We start from the raw sequence: 10,933 nt of genomic DNA, 5'->3' as shown, positions 1-10,933 counted from the left end.
TGTTTCAGTCCAGAGGGCTTATGGTTTTGCAGTAGATCAGCTCATTTAGTCTGATTGCTGAACCAGTGAGTCTGAGCCCAGTTCGTTGTTCTTAGACTTTTCCGCCAGTCCCCACGTGGTTCAGCGCCTGCTGCCTCTCAGGCATCATCTTCTATCACCTACGACTTGTTCACTCTGATCCAGCCACATGGCCCCCCTGCTGTTCTTCAAATAGGTTTAGTTCTTGCCCGAAGACCTTCCCACTCACTCTTCCCTCTGCCTGGAACACTCTTTCCCCAGATGATATCCTAAGTCTCACTCACTTCCATCAGGTCTCTGCTCAAAGACACCTCCTCTGCTCCCTCTTCATATTGTTATTGTCACAAATCACATCTTTGTACATTGGGCGCCCATCAACATAGATTTATAATTATTGTTTTATGCAGCTGTCTGTTTTTTAAATCATAGAGGAAAAAAGAGGATTGACAAACCAAAAATAGATTAACACTATATTTTATACTTACCCATGTAAATGTAACCTTTAACAAGGACCTTCATTTCTTTGGGCAAATTTGAGTTACTGTCTGAAAGATATTTCAGCCTGAAAGACTCCCTTTAGCATTTCTCATAAGGAACATCTGCTAGTGACTAATTATCTTCAGTTTTTATTTATCTGGGAATGTCTTAATTTCTCATCCTTATTTGAAGGATAGTTTTGGCATATATAGAATTCTTGATTGGAATTTTTTCTTTCAACCTTTCAAAAACATCATCCCACTGCTTTATGCCTCTGTGGTTTCTGAAAAGATCGGCCGTTAACGGTATTGAGGCTCATTTGTACATGACAAATCACTTCTCTGGCGGCTTTCAAGACTTCTTCTTTGCCTTTGGTTATATACAGTTTGATTATAATTTATCTCTGCGTAGATCTATTTGGTTTTATCTTATTTGGAGTCTGTCGAGCTTCTTGGACGTGTAGATTAATGTTTTTGTCAAAATTGGGAAATTTTTAGCCATTATTTCTTTAACTATTCCTTCCATCTCCCTTTCTTTCTCTTTTTTCCTGAAACTCCCATAATGCATATGTTGTATTCTTGATGGTGTCCTACAGGTTTCTTAGGCTGTTCATTTTCCTTCTTTCTGTTTCTTTTCTGCACCTCAGACTGGATAGTCCTAATTAATTTAATTTCGAATATGCCAATTCTTTCTTCTGTCTGCTCAGATATGCTATTGAGCCCAACTAGTAAATATTTCATTTGTTATTGTAATATTTCAACTCTAGAATTCCTATTTAGCTCTTTTTAATCATTTTTATTTATTGATATTCTGTCTCTTTATTGATATTCTCTATTTGGTGATACATTATTTTCATGGTTTCCTTTAGCTTTTTGAGCATATTTAAAATAGTTGACATGAAGTCTTGGGCTACTAAGTCCAACATTTAGGTTTTCTCAGAAACAGTTTCTATTGATTGTTTCTCTTCCTGTGCATGGATCATACTTTTTTTCTTTTCATGCTCACAATTTTTTGTCATCGTTGTAAATCAGACATTTTGAATATTATAATGTAGCCATTCTGAAAATTAAATTTTGCTTCTTACCAAAGTTTGTAGATGCTATGTGTTGTAGTAGCTGTTGTTTGTTTAATAACTTTCTGAACTAATTTTGTAAAGCTTGTACTCTTTGACATTTGAGACTACTGAAGTCTCTCTTCCATTAGCTTAGTAATCAGCTAGAAGTTGGACAGAGATTTCTTTAAATGTCTGGAACAATAACAACAACAAAAAACTTCCCCTTTTTGCAGATGGGTTCTAATGTGTGTTGAAGCATCTTTCAATACTCAGCCATGTAGCTGACAACTCTGCCTTAGCCTTTACTTTTCACTTGTGCAACACCTGAAGGTCAGCCAGCGATGAGAGCTTAGGGGCTCCTCAGTTCTTTCCTGAGCATGAAACCAGCCCTGGGCATGCATGTGGCCTTCACGATTTTCAAGAAAACGTCAGAGCTTTACAAAGCCCTTATTTCCCAAAGTATCTTGTTCCCCAGCTTTTCCTCCCATAATTGTTGGTTAATCTATTGTTTGCCCCAATTATTATTTATGTTCAGGCAGGGATTAGTATATTTGCCCTTAAATATCTTTGATAAATACCCCCTGGATAGCCATCTAAGCACGGAGAGTTTTGAATTCAGCAAGATCAAGTCCATCTCTTTGAACTTCTTTCTTCCTTCCTTCTTTCCTTCCTTCTTTCCTTTCTTTCTTCCACAAATATAAGATGGGCCAGCACTACCTACATGCTAAAAATAAAGCACTAAAAAAAACCCCTACGCTTTGTTTCTGCCCTCATGGAATTTACAACCTGGTGATTAAGTCAGAAATTAAAAAGACAATCATAAATGATTAATTACCTTTGAATCGAGGTAACGACAGAAGCTGTGGCCTAATCTCAGGGGTCATGAATTGCATCCCCAAAGAAAGAACATTGAATGTGGGGTGATGAGGGGGAAATAAGTGTGATCTAAGAGAAGAAGTAAGGAAAGTATTCAGGAGAAAGGACCAGGAGGTGTGCAAAGGCCCTGAGGCAGGAGGAAATCTGAGAGTGGGGAATGTAAAAAAGGACAGTGTGCTGGGCATGAGGAGAGAAAAGAGATGATGGTACTGGATGAGACTGAAAAAGAGGGAGAGTAGGGTCATTCAGGGTCTTATGATACGTGTTTTGACCTTATCCTGAAAGCAATAGAAGCTATCATAATCTTAAAGCCGGAGGGCAGAGGGTATCCACACTTACACTCGAAAACACAAATGTGTCCCCAGAATGTAACGTTTCCGCAATAACTAATGTCAACCTAATCTTGCACCCTTACCACAGAGAAGTAAAAAAACCTCATACTTGACATCCTTAATATCTGTTGCTTCCAAATTAAAAAAAAAAATCTAAGGTGAACTCTTTGGAATAAATTTTGGTCTTTCCAGAATGTGATCTCAACCCTCCTTCAGCCCTCTTCCCTGAGGCAGCCCCATAATTCATCATTGTTGTTGTTTGTTTGTTTGTGGGGGAGCGGGGTGATCTTCGGTTCCATCCTGGCATTATGGAAGAGATGTGTCCTGTGGGTTTCTACTTCTTGTGTCACACCTGAGTCCTTACCAAACTCTTTAGAACTGAGTCTCATTCTATGGTCTCTGGTGGTTGGTACCTACTGCGCTGAGGCTGGTCCTCCTGGTTCCTGCATGACCCATAGCATCTCCCTGCCAAAGTCCCTACCTCAGTAGCTTCCTTCCCCTCTTTTCCCCCAGTTGTGTGACCATGTGGTAAGTGCACCTCTTCAGAACTGAAGATGGCCTGTGTGCTATAATCCAGAACCTGAAGTAGGGTACTTTGAGACACCCATTCTCTCACCATGCCAGAGTCACCACTTGGTCCTCACTGGCCCAGGACTTTTCTAGTTTTAAAACTGAAAGTTCCATGGCTGCGAAACACTTCAGTCTCAGACAAGTAGAGTCTATGGGTCACCCTACATCCATTCTTCCTCATGGCCAGTTGGCTAGAAGTCAGGAGAACCTACATTGATCCAGATAGGGAAGTAAATTGTCCTGACCCCTAGAAAGCCATCAGGCGTCAATAGTTTCATTCCACCTTCGTGAGAATACAAAACAACCTCCTTCCTTATATATTTGTCAAGGAAGAGGTTATTCACTGCAGAAATGGATTTGATAAAATAAATGAATAGAACGCATGCTTTAAAGTGTAGGAATTAAGTAGCTAAGCCTTATGCTGAAGTCAGAAGAGAAACAAGAATCTTAGGTCATGTATCTGAAGTTTATGCAAACATCATCGAATTCTTATTTATTTCGTTAACACTTTGGAGCAGGAGGAAAAAAATGTTATAGTTTCAGCATCAAAAACATATGTAAAGCAGCTCGTACACACCCACGCAGTTGATGGAAAGTGCCCCCTTCAGAAGGGATGCGGAAGAATGCCTTTGTGTTGCTGAGTTTTTACGTTCTTGACTTGCCAGATCAAGGACAGATGTGAAAGTATTTTTCGAGTTCATAACCAACAGGGAGCATTGCGACTTTTAAGCAGGTGGGGGAGAAAGCCGGGCATAGCACAACTGTTCTTTCTAGGAACCGACTTCTTTTAATGGGCAAACTGGGAGGCATTGGGGTGGATCTTTCTATTCACTGAGAGAAATATGATTTGGGGGTATAAGGGAGACCCCTGTATTTCTCCTGGTGTTATGGGGAGTCCTTTTTTCTCCCTCAGGGAAAACGTTCCTCTTCAAAACAATGTCCAGCTGTCTTTTCTGCCTGAGGCCCAAACCTGGAAGGAATGCCATTTGGAGGTTGTGTAGAGAATTGTTTACAGGTGATAAATCCTATACTAAGTGTTTTACACGTGTTATCTCATTTGATTTTCAGAATAATATTTTGAGGAAGGTATTGAAGGTACTCAGTTCCTTATCCAAGACCTAATGCGTTTCAAAATCAAGCAATTCCCCCCACAATCAGATTTTAGTAAAGGAATAACATGGGCGTAGACCCTATAACACAAAACATCCCTGGAGGGGCTGTGGGAGCAGCCGTTGAACACACTAATATTTTCACATTTGATGGAACAAGTAAAAGTTATAAATAGCATCACATCAAATCAGGTCAGACTTCACCACCAAATGAGTCTTAGCACCAAACAGTTGGGAGAAAAGGAACCACTTTCTGTTTTCAGGGCTTTTGGGATCTGAGTATGACGGGAAGGAAATCGGGACCCATGTTATCACAGCCATGTCGCAGATAAAGAAACTGAGGCGAAACGCGTGTGTTCTCCGTATCTTTGTCTCTTCTGATTTGAAACGATGGTTTCAAGATTAACTCCATCTCATGTGGGTCAATACTCGGTCGTCCTAGAATGTGAGTTTGGCCAGTTTGACTTGCTTCCCCGCTGGCCCGCGAGTTGGTTGCTATGAGTGTCTCCCGGGCCACACTGGGCTCCTCAGTTGCTTGGTCACTTGACACTCAGCCTCCCTTTATGTAAACTTGGTTCTCTTTCCTTGTTTGCTCAAGAAGGAAGATCGGTGGGCAAACAAAAAAGCAAAAATATGGCTCATCGTTCCAAAAATGAAACTCCCATAGACTCCCTTGTCTGAGACCCGCATGGCTCGGGAGCTGTGATTTGTGGCTCTAGGACACGCCATGTGTCCCGAACAGTGAATGCTTGCAGGGCAGCAGGGCAAGGCCTCTGTCCATCCACACACAGGAACCTTGGCTCGATATGTAATAACCACTCACGTGCAGGTGGTTCTATGAGAAAGAAATCGAAGGCGCCACTGAGATACACAGGCATCTTCCTGACTTCGAGGTGCCCTCAGGTACGCACAGGAATGAAGGGCTTGTGGGCGAAGCCCAGGTGAACCCTGCCAGCAAAGGGCAGGTGGCGAGGCTGTGTGCTGAGTCCTCCACCTGTGGGAGTCAGTGTGCGTTTGTTACGAGCCCCCTTTTCAAAAGCAGAAGCGTCCTTGATGGTTCCCGCCCTCTCCTTCTTCCATAATTTCTGGCCGAGGGGAAGCGAGGTGTCCAGAGCAGGGAGGCCAAGCCATGAAGGTGAGTGTGTGTGGTGCACTGGGGGCGATGGCCCTCCCTGTCCCTGCCACACCATTCTGCCAGCTGACGGGCGACCGCTGGCTCTTGGAGAAATCACAGTTACAGGGGGACGGGCTTGCGGGCCCTGGCTGCTGCTCTGCGGGGCTGCAGTGAGTTGGACAGTCACCAAATTTGACTTCTGCCTCTTCAGGCAGATTATGAATGGTTTCCAAGAAGGTGAAAAAGCCTCAGTCTTCAGTGGTCCAGAGCTGGGGATGGAATTAGAGGGCTTACTGAAATCTCAGCATAGAGAAAAGGTTTTTCCCAAGAGCAGAAGTTCTGTAGTGAGCATGCCTGGCTCCCAACCAGTCTTCTCGCTTTCAAAGAGCCAGGTAGGAGTCTGACATGCCGACTGGATAGAGAGAGAGAAAGAAACCTTCCCCGAGAACTGTTGAAGCCACTTTCTTCTCTCCGTTTCTGAGGGGACTTGGCCCACGCTCTTGCCTGGGAGAGATCACTCCTAAGAGCTGAGAGAGCCAGGAGAGAGGGGGTGACGAGAGGCGAGAAGATGGGCTGTCACTCCGGGGCACTTGAGAAGATGTACCCAACGGCAGAGAGTCCTGGTGGGGATGCTGTAAACATAAGAAGATATGAAAAATGTAGCCTCACCTGGCTCCCACTGATGGGGCAACGGCTCTGGGGGACGTATGTGGGGACCACCGCCCTGTTGTTATCAATTCTAAAATAGACGGATACCCATGACGTAGTTTAATATCACCACAATTTGCATGTGTCTGACTGTTCGTGGGATCCTAGCAAGGAGTCATAGTTGAGTCGGCAGCATTTTTTAAAAAACTCTTTTCAGTGGTACATAGAATAACAGTGCCGCCTATAACTGGTGGCATCTTAGGCATGTTTAAGTCAGGTATGAGCACATCTTGCAGATGAGGAGATGAGGCCCAGATTGGTTAGGAGATCTGCCTAAGGCTGCACAGCCACTATCTGGACTTGAAACAAGGTCTGTCTGGCTCTTGGTCTCTGGCTTCCAGGGGGAAGTCCCATCCTGGAGGGGGCGAGATGTCAGCTCCTCAGGCAGCCTGAGGAGGGAAAGGGGGCATTGCAGGACCTGACCCAGCCTGCTCAGCTCCAGGGTGGGGTGGGGAGGGAGGACGGGACAGCGGGGCGCTGGCCTCCAGGTCTGTGGGGCACCTCCCCCAGGCCATTTCTGCATCCAGGGTTCTATTTTTGTCACCGCTCGTCCCTTAAGCATCAGCTGGTTTTTGAAATCTGCCTCTCAGTCAGATTCGTTTAAACTCACAGTAACCAGATTGTTGACGAAAATCATAACGTGATCTTTGTCCCTTGGATCTGGAGTGACTAATTCTTTCAGAGAGGCAGTGGGGAAATGGAGAGGCCGAACTGTGAAGTTAGATGCATCAGCCTTTTGCTGCTTTTTAGTAAGTTGATAAGTTCCTTAGATTCTCTGAACCTCAGCATCTTCACCTATACAATGGGAACCATAATGACGCCCACCTAAAAGTACTGTTGTGAAGATTTTATGAACAGAAAATGCCTGAAGTGTCGTGGGTGTTCAGTAAACTAAAGTTACTATTTTTATGGTGATGATGATGATGATGATGATGACGACGACGACGATGATGATGAGCAGCTTTCGTGGTATCAGCTTTTACACTCTCCCCAGGCTCTGCCACTCTGTCCCCTTGGCTCCCCAGTTGCTGGGTTGATGTCCCCACTTCTGGCCACATGTGCAGCCCTGACGCTGATTGACGCAATCCCTCCTCCCCACTTCCCCAGTCCTACCCACTCTTGGGCTCCCCCTTGAGAACCGGCTGCTCTGCGGGGAGGTGGCTGAGAGGGAGGTCACCACACTTTCTTCCCAGCACCCTCAAGGGTTGGCTCCCATATCATACTCTCTCCATCATTCATTTCAGTGACCCTTAACTCCCAGCTTCCCTGGGCTAAGGAACAGTGCCAGAAGAGACACCAAGAACGACCCCCCCCAACAGTTTCAAGGTGTCATTTTTTCACTAGGGTTCCCTAGACTGAGGGAGGGAGGGCACCCAACATCCCCCTGTAGGTTCCTGGGCCACTTAAACTATGATCTTTGCCCAGGTCTTCCTGACACCCCGATACGATCGGCCACTGCCCCCAAGATGCTCAGGCATGCTAGGGTCCACAGCCCAGGCCCTCACCTGGGACCCCAGTTCTCAGACAGTTACTTCTGCTCCTCCTTATCACAAGCTTAAGAGGAAGAGACTATGACGCCCATTTCCCAGATGAGAAAGGAGAGGCCCGGAGAGGTTAAGTGTCAAATCCAAGCCCACACGGCCAAGATGTGGACATGGCCTAGGTTTGAGCTCAGGGTTAACCACAATGACCTGGTGACCTCCTGCCCCTACCTTACACCCGGAGGTTCAGATCAACTGCCAGAGCAGCTGTTTGCCACAGAATCGGACAAGCCCTAAAGCAGGACAAAGAGGGGAAAGGCCACGTGGAAAAGGAGCTCAGGGAGAAAGAGCGGGGATGGAAATCCAGCCACTTGGGAACTTCTGCTTGTTTTCCAGAGTTGAGGGCTGAGCCCTCAGCCTGCCTCAAGCCGGGTAGTGGAGGAGGGGTGCGCCTCCAGGGGTCCCCGCCTGGTATTGTCAGTTCGTGTTTGTTCTGAAGGAAGATCCATGGTGCCTTTGCTGGGAACTCCCATGAAATCTGCTCAGGAAGAATGTGATCGCAAGAACTTTCTAGGAAAGATGGCTCCCACTTCTCTTTCTTATCCAGAGCTGATAGCTCTACTGCTATGGTGGGTCATAAACCCGTCCAAAACAAATGGAAGAATTTCGAGAATCTTCACATGAAGATAGCCATCGAATCCCAGCCCCTGGCAAGCATTAAAAAAACTCACTTCCACTCCAGTGACCCCTGCGGTTGCCGTTCCCTTGGGATGTCCTCTCCCCAGCCTTCTCTCTCTGGTGAACTCCCAGACCTTCTTCCTCTAAGACCCAGCTCAAACGTCACCTCCTCTGAGATGCCATCCTGGACTTTTCCAAGAACATGGTTAGTGCCTCCTCTGAGGTTACAGATACCTTTTAGAATCCTGTACTAGGTTGTCAGTTTACTTATCAGTCATCCTCAGCAGATAGCACAGTGCTCAGAATACAGTAGGTGTTCAATAAATGTCGATGGAACAAATACATTCATGAATAAAAGCCCGTTTAGCTTAGTTTATGCTGGAAATTGCAGGGAAGCTATGGATTAAGTCTTTGCATTAGGCTGTTGTGGCACTTTTCATCTGAAGATTTATGACAATGTCCATAATAAAAGAAATGACAATTTCTGCCAAGGTCTCCACTTGCTTCGGAGGCCTGGATGGAGTCTGATGTGATTAGGTCTTGGTAGCCTTGTCTTTACTCCCCTCTTGTGGCTAAATGTTGCTGCTGCAGCTGAAAAAGCAAGAGATTTCATTGAGGCCACAGAGGGAGATATTTTTGTCTCCCGGAGTATTTTAGGATCCCTGAGTCACTCTGAGCCCAGTCTCACATGCCCTGTATGTATCTGCAATTCTCCTTCCAGTGCCTTGAAAATATGTTAAAAGAATATTAGATAACTAACTAATAGGACCTGACCAGCCTCAAGATGTGCATCAAAGACACTTCGAGTGTCCGTCACCTCTGGCTTGGGTTCTTTGTGTGGAAGGAAAGAGTATGACAAAGTCTGGCAGATTTCTGAACTCAAAGACCTAACAGTCTATTTGCAACACCTTCACCAAGAGTGACTAGTTCAAGATGACACTGAATGACACTGTCTACTAATAAAGAATCATAAAATACTTGTTAACCTAATAACCAAGGTTTGGAATTAGCTAGCTCCGGATATATATCCAGGTCCAACCATTTTTGCCTATACAACTTTGAACAAATTACCTTTTTACTCTGAATGTTTTCTCATCTGCAAAATGGGTCTAGTAAGAGTTCTTCCTTCACAGATACATGGTGATTAGAGATGATCCACATCAAGACCTCAGCGTGGTGTGTAGCTCAGAGTAATTCCCATTATTAGCCATTATTGTTATAAGTAATGTTTTTAATTGTCTGGTGCAGGTAGAGAACAGGGTAGGATGTACTAAAGAGCTGGGTAAATGTATTCCTAATCATGGCCTTCTCAAGTAGATCTCATTTTTAAAATTTTCAGAGCCCATTGCAATAAGGTGTTTATTAGTGTAATAGTGCATCCTGGGCAGGAGAGCATGTAGTGTTACCTTGTCTCAAGGCTCCATGGGAGAAGTCAGCTATCACCTGTCTCCTATCAGAGTCCACTTGCTTCAATTTCTCCCTCCTTTATCCACAGCAGACATCACTAATCAATCGCGTCTCCCTAATACACCTATGGCAGACATCACTAATCAATCATAGCTCTTTTTCACAAAGACCATGCATAAAGTCTCGGAGTTCTTATTATAGAGCTCTAGGCAGTTACGACAATTAAGCAGAGTGGGAAAATGACATACGATCTAATTTACCTTTCCAGCTCTTGACACATGGGTAGAAGAAAGATGTGCAGAGGAAAGGGGAGGGCATTTTAGCCAGAGGGAGTGCAGTCAGCTGAGTTATGAGTGACAAGACAGGTCTGATAGGAAAAGGAAGTTAGAGAGGGGCTACTTTGTGAAACCCCTGGACTCTTGAATGACTCGTTGCCATAGACCAAGGGAATCACTGAGGGTTGTTGAGCAGGTGAGTATATGACAGTAGTCCTTGGGAGCAAGATCTCTCTGGAGCCAGTGCCAGACAGATTGGAACCCTGTTGAGCCCTAGGAGAGCTGAGGACAGATGCTGAGGGAGATGAACGCCAGGGATGCTGGGAAGGAGGCTTTTGTGGGCTTGGCAACTCCAGGCACATCAGGAATGAAGGAAGTGGTGCCATCAAAGCTGCTTCTCTGACCCTGAGCTCTGCAGGCTGGGAGAATAATGGCACCTCCAACAGGAAGGGGGTTTGGGGCACAGAAGAGAGGATGTGCTTTGTCAGATGTGTAGTTGGCCATAGTTTGGGGACATCCAGTGACAATTTCCTGTGGGCAGCTGGAAATGAGATTAGAATCAGAGCTAGAGCTACAGATATTAGAGAGAGACATAAAAAGGTTAGTGCTTTCCAGGTCCAGACTCACTTTTACTCAAAGCAGTTTGGGTGGGAAAAGAGAAAGCGCATTCAGAAAAAAGATGAATTGGATGAAGGTCATGGCTTAATTAAGAGGTAGTCGCTGCAATCCAGTTATTCCAAAAGATACTGCATATCTGGGTCAAGTGTCCTTTTCACAATATCACCTAAAATGAGTAGGGAAAGATGTGGGGTTTTTTGTTGTCGTTTTTTTTTT

This window comes from Pteropus medius, unplaced genomic scaffold (assembly GCF_902729225.1).
Source record: "Pteropus medius unplaced genomic scaffold, Ma_sr-lr_union100, whole genome shotgun sequence".
NCBI classification, from domain to species: Eukaryota; Metazoa; Chordata; class Mammalia; order Chiroptera; family Pteropodidae; genus Pteropus; species Pteropus medius.
This window is presented reverse-complemented; position numbering follows the sequence as displayed.